Raw genomic sequence first — 7162 nt, forward strand, 5'->3', positions numbered from 1 at the left:
AAAATGAAAGGTCTCATTCATTAAAATCCAATTAAACTCATAAGTTATGAATGTGAAGAGTTTTAACAAGTTTCAAAAGTTGCCCTCAAGTTTTGGAATTTGTAAAGTCACACTAATGAAACTTTAATTCCAAACCCTAGAGTTTTAAAAGTTAAAATTCAACCCTTATACTTTATAATATTATAAGTCTAATAATATATATATATATATATATATATATATATATATATATATATATATATATATATATATATATATATATGTATAAGACAAAGTTGGTCTTACCGTTAGTAGGCCTCATTCACGAAGCCGGTCTATAAGGGGGGTATAAGATTACTGCCTATAAAATGGTAGTTTAATGGGTGTCCACTCTTACCCACCGCTTCCTTGACTGGTGGAGGGTCATTAGCAGAACGGGTAGGATAAGACATTAATTCTCCCTCATTAAAAGTATAATGATAAAAAAACATAAAGTAACTAAACTTTTATTAAAATTCCCAATCTTAGTTACTTTAGGAAAAATGTGAAATGGTGCTAATCCATGAAATTACACTTTGCACCTTGTTAAGTCGTTAGTGGAGCGTGTGTGGTTAACCGACACACTAATCTGGGACTAACAATGTGTGGAAAAGGGTAACTTGGTGTTAGTCATAGATCAATGGAGCGTGTGTGGTTAACCGGCACATTGATTAGGTGATTTGTAACATTTGGTGTACCAAGCTAATTTGCATGGTTATTCACTCCTTGTTTGTGATCCTCGACATCCCAGTCACAAACTTAAAGGGAGCAATTGATATTTAAACATGCCATTGAAAAGTTCAATGAATCTCAAAGATCTAGGAATTTCAAATCCAATTAAAACATAATAATCTATTTCGTTTTTCATGGTGGAAATTGGTAAATCATCATTTACCTACCTTCAAATATTTTTAAAATTGGATCACGACATCCCTTTTCGTAATTGTAGAATATTGTGTTGGGTCCTAGCCTTAATATTTCATTTGGGTGTAATATTAAGGATTATCATCTAATCTAAACTTTGTTCTTCTTCTTTTACAGATGTCTATCCCAAACAATGCTTCCAACCCAATCCCTTCACGCTCTTTCTCCCTTATGAACCTATGTGGGAGGGTCATTTTTGATGGCTCGAACTTCAATGACTGGATTCGAAACATCAGGATGGCTAATCGCTATGAGGACAAAGAATATGTCCTAGATAAAGAGCTCAAAGAGATTGATGTCACCACTGCTACTCCCGAACAAATCGTTGAACACACTACTCATGAGAGGGATGCGACAAAGGTGTCGTGTCTTATGATCGCTACCATAACTGCTGAGCTTCAGAAGTCCTATGAGGACTACTACCCTTATAAAATGTATCATGATTTGATGGAAAGATACCATCAAAGTGCTCAGAAGGAGAGGTATGCGATCATTGCCTCCATGATCACAACCATGATGAAGGATGGTGAACCCATCACAGCCCACTTGCAAAAGATGCAGAGATATGTAGACCACTTGCTTAAATTGAATGTCAATTTTGATGAAGAGTTGGCCATAGATATTATTCTACACTCTTTACCTTCTTGTTATGATCAGTTTCGTATGACCTATCATATGAACAAGGAGGAGGTCACTCTTAGCAATCTTCAAGGCATTCTTAGGACTACAGAAAGCAATCTGAAAGGCAAGTCGGTTGTGTCTACTCCTACTACTACTATTTTTGCCCCTGTTCTGGCAATCAGACATGGGAAGGGAAAGAAGAGGAAGACTCCCTCCAAGAGCCGCAAGGGAAAGTCTCTTGATGGATCCTCTTCCAGTGGGACCAAAGCTGGTTCTGCTAATCCCTCTTCAAATTCGAAGGAAGCAGAGTGCTTCCACTGTCATGATAAAGGGCACTGGAAATGAAGCTGCCCCAAGTACTTGCAGAACATAAAGGATGGGAAGATCAAACCCTCCTTTGCAGGTATTTACACTATTCAGTCTAATAAGTCAGCACATGCTAATTGTTGGGTCCTTGATGTATGTTGTGGTAGTCACATTTGTTCTGATTTGCAGGGACTAAAAAGAAGTAGGGATGTGGAGAACGGGAAGATAAACTTAATCATGGGAAATATGAAAGCGTCGCATGTGATCAAGATTGGAGTTTATTCTTTATTTCTTAGTAATGGTTTAAATTTAGATTTGAATAATTGTTGTTACTCGGCCGATATGGTGAGAAATGTTATTTCCTTTCACAGTTTGTATAAACAAGGTTTTACCTTTTCCTCTAATAATGAAAATGGTGGTATTTATGCTTATTGTAATGGTGTTTTTTATTTTGAAGCATTACCTCACAATGGTATATATGAAACTGTGATGGTTGTAGATAACTTAGGAAATAATGTGTTGAATATTGATTCTTCCCATGATTTGGATAAGGCATGCTTGTGGCATTGTCATCTTGGATATGTCAACAAGAAGCGCGTAGCCCAACACCAAAAGGATGGAGTTTTGGAGTCATTCGACTTGAATTCGGATGACACTTGCGAATCTTGTTTACTTGGAAAGATGACCAAGTCACCCTTCACTAGTACTTGTGAAAGGGGTGAAGGTCTGTTGGATCTCATACACACTGATGTGTGTGGACCATTCAGAACCTCCACAAGGGATGCTAACCGCTTCTATGTGACTTTTATTGATGATTATAGTAGATATGGGTATATTTACTTAATCAAGCATAATTCAGAAACTTTTGAAAGGTTCAAGGAGTTTAAGCAAGAAATGGAGAATCAATTGGGCAGGAAGATAAAGATGCTACGATCCGACCGTGGAGGAGAGTATCTTAGTATCGAGTTCCTAGACTATCTTAAGGAATGTGGAATTGTTTCACAATTGACGCCACCTAGGACACCGCAGCTTAATGGTGTGGCTGAGAGGCGCAATAGAACCTTTCTAGACATGGTTCGTTCCATGATGAGTCGAGCTTCGTTACCTATCTCATTCTGGGGGTATGCCTTAGAGACTGCCGCCCATATCCTTAATCTAGTCCCTACCAAAAAGGTTTCCAAAACACCTCACGAGATGTGGACAGGGAAAGTTCCCACATTAGACCACATCGAAGTTTCGGGTTGCGAAACTTTTGTGAGAAAATAAACTCACGACAAGCTCGAACCTCGGAGTGAGCGATGTATTTTCATAGGATACCCACAAAAATCCTTTGGATATCTCTTCTATAGACCGAGTGACAATGTTGTCTTCATTTCAAGGAGATGAGTCTTTCGTTAGAGAGAACTCATAGGCCAAGGAAACAGTGGGAGGCAAATTGACCTTGAAGAGCTTCAAGAGTTAAGCGGTGAAGGAACCTCAAACACTAGCAATCAAACTGAGGAGGAAACTCCGGTTGATCCAATTGACGAGCCCTTACCTCTGAGGCGTTCCAGTAGAGTTACAAATACACCTGAGTTTTATGGTTTCCATATTACTACTGAAGGTGATACATTTATCAGTGATAGCACACTGGTAAATTTAGATGAACCTAACAACTACAAGGAAGCCGTGGCAGGCCCCGAGTCTATAAAATGGAAAGAGGCTATGGACAGCGAGATTCAGTCCATGTATGACAATCAAGTTTGGAACTTGGTTGATAATGTATCGGGTCGTAAGACAGTCGGGTGCAATGGATCTTCAAGAAGAAGACCGCCATGGATGGGAAAGTACACACATATAAAACACGATTGGTTGCGAAGGGTTTTACTCAAACTCTGGGAGTTGACTATGATGAGACCTTCTCACCGGTAGCGAATATTAAATCTATAAGGGTTATGCTAGCCATAGATGAATTTCATGACTATGAAATATGGCAAATGAATGTCGAAACCGCTTTCCTTAATGGAAAGTTGGCTGAAGATGTTTACATGAGTCAGCCAAAGGGTTTTGTCAATGAAAAGTACCCTTATAGAGTGTGTAAGCTTGAGAAATCCATTTATGGATTAAAGCAAGCATCTCGCAGATGGAATCTTTGTTTCGACGAGAAAGTCAAAGAGTTTGGATTTTCGAGAAGCGAGGATGAGTCATGGGTATATGTCAAAGCTAGTGGGAATATAGTAAGCTTTCTGGTATTGTATGTAGATGACATACTGCTCATAGGAAACGACATCCCAACCTTGCAGGAGGTCAAGTCCTGGCTTGGGAAGTGTTTCGCTATGATGGACCTCGGAGAAGCTGCTTATATTCTAGGGATAAGGATATTGAGAAACAAAAGTAAAAGACTAATAGGACTTAGTCAAAGTACTTACTTGGATAAGGTGTTGAAACGTTTCAACATGGACAACTCCAAGAAAGGTGACTTACCTATCCAAGGCAATACCAAACTAAGTAAGACTCAGAGTCCAAGTACAGAGGCTGAAATAGCATAAATGAGTCATATACCATATGCTTCCGCAGTTGGTTCGATCATGTATGCTATGACTTGTACTCGCCCTGATGTGGCCTTTGCTTTGAGCATGGTCAGCAGATATCAAGGGAATCCTGGTAAAGCTCATTGGACTGCAGTTAAGAACATTCTTAAGTACCTGCGGAGGACAGGACTGGGTCCTTACCCTTGGTGGGAGTGATGACTTGAGAGTGACAGGCTATAGTGACGCCAGCTTCCAGACCGACATAGATAATTTCCGCTCTCAGTCGGGCTGGGTGTTTACCCTGAATGGAGGAGCAGTAACATGGAAAAGTTCCAAGCAGGAGACTGTAGCTGATTCAATGTGCGAATCAGAGTACATAGCAGCAAGCGAAGCATTGAAGGAGGCGATATGGTTGAAAAACTTCCTCGGAGACCTTGGAGTAATTCCATCCATAAAGGAGCCTGTGGAGATTTTCTACGATAATGAAGGGGCGGTTACCTTAACCAAGGAACCGAGAGATCATGGTAGATCCAGACATATCGACAGAAAGTACCACTTCATAAGACATCAAGTAGAAGAAGGGCACCTCGTGGTAAAGGGGATATCGTCAGAGGACAACCCAACAGACCCCCTTACAAAGGGACTAACTAGGGTTAAGCACTTGCAGCATGCGATGGGCATTTGGGCTAAATGACGATATTAGTTTTAGTAATTAGATAAATCGAAACTTGTAATAGCTAAATTGTAATTGACATTTGATGATTGAATAAAAGGAGTTTTATTTATAAGTAAAGTTACTGTCTTGTGTCAATTATTTACTATTGTTTCACTTTGCATGTTTTGACTTCCAAAATAATAAAATTAAAATTATTATTATTATTCAAACTATCCACAGTCGATCATACGTTGGAAGTAAGTATGAAATAAGACTGTTATGAGTTGGCTTGTAGATTGTCTAAGGAGTTAGACATAGCAAAAGTGTGCTACACCATTCATGAGTGCTCTTGAAATAAGATTTGAGTATCGGATTCAACCCGTGCTCACCTATATTACTTCATGGAATTTATCACGAGTAATTGTGAGACGATAATATCATATAATCTTCAAACCAAGATATATGAGTTGTTGACTACGAATTGGTTGTGCATTGATGGCATGAAAACGCATCAGTAACTTGATGTTATAAAACGTGTCGTTGTGCATGATTTGATGAGTATTTAGTACAAACATATAATGTCAAAGTTTATCTATTCCTTTTATCCTAAAAGGATTAAAAGCGATATCTTGGGCCCCTCAATGATTCTGTTTTGACTTATGTGCCGGGCCCGGTCAGAACTAAATTGATGTGTTTAGTTATGTTCTACGTCAGACGAATCGGAAATCGGGAAACAAATTGCAGGACAATAAGTATGACTATGTTCCATGTGTTTGTCCGCATAGATATCTTGAGAATAGAGGAGTAGATGATCCCTTATCTGAAGGACGCGTCACTGACTAGGTCAGGGTTCGGCAACAGCTTTTGAAAGCTTACGATTGCTAAGTCGGATCCTGAAGTGCATTAGCAGTAATAGTTATTAGACTTATCTAAGTGGGAGACTGTTGGATTTGGTGTCTAAGCCCATAACTATAACTGGTACGTACTTGACCCGATTGTAGCATGGTCCTTTTGGGTTGCCGTCACCAATGCAATTTGATAGGATGGATTTTGAGAATAAGGTTATTTATGGTTTATTAATATATTACAAGTATAATATATTAATACAAAATTATTTAATTAGTATTGATCAAGAATTAATTTGGAATTAATTTTGTGGTCAAAAGAGACTAATTAAACATATGAGGATTGATTATGTAAATCAATCATTCTTGTAGTGTGGGCTAATGATCCATGATTATGGGCTAAACCAATAAGTTAATCCATGGATAGTCCATGGAGGTTAAACTCATGGAGCATAAGAATGTGGAAAGTCATGGAGCATTAGGGTTTACAAAGTGTACCCCTAGCATGTGCAACACTATAAATAGAACCCTCCATGAACCAAAATCAGTTGCACCTTCTCTTTGAGATAAGTAGCTTATTCTCTTAAGTCATCCTTTTGCATATTGGTGTTTGTGAACCATTAGAGGCATCACACTTGAGGTGCTCAAGCTTTCAAAGGTCAATAACTACAAGTCCTTCTAAAAGGTACGTCATCTATCTAAATGTATTATTTATTTGGCAATTTGTATTCTAGTTAGGACAATGCTTTGGAAAAATTGAAAATATGCATGTATAATAGAGAAAACATAGATCCAAAGCATTTAGGGTTGCATGTGTACCATAGGAGTGTTATAGTGCTCAAAACCCAACAGTGGTATCAGAGCCTAGGATTGTTTTCTATTATATTTGATGCTTACTAATTTTTCAAAGCTAAAAAAGTCGAAATTTTGGCCTCTGACTGGTGAACTCGCCGAGTACATGAACAGACTCGACGAGTCCACTCAGTAACAGAGCAACTCGCCGAGTCGAGTTCATGTACTCGATGAGTTGAAGGCTCTATGTGCATAATTTCGAGTTTCTTGGCCTAGTTTGGATTGGGAACACTACCACAAATTGTTTTGGATCATTGGAAATGTTGTTTATGATATGGTAGTGCTTGTACTCATCCAACCACAAGATAATTGTCAAAGTTTTAAAATAATTGTTGTTTTTATATGATAAACAAAATTGCTTTCAAATTGTTGACTAGAAATTATCTTGATTATGTGTTTAGTTAGATCATAGATTATGTGATAATTTTAGT

This window comes from Lactuca virosa, chromosome 8 (assembly GCF_052849685.1).
Source record: "Lactuca virosa cultivar CGN04683 chromosome 8, Lactuca_virosa_CGN04683_v6, whole genome shotgun sequence".
Taxonomy (NCBI): Eukaryota; Viridiplantae; Streptophyta; class Magnoliopsida; order Asterales; family Asteraceae; genus Lactuca; species Lactuca virosa.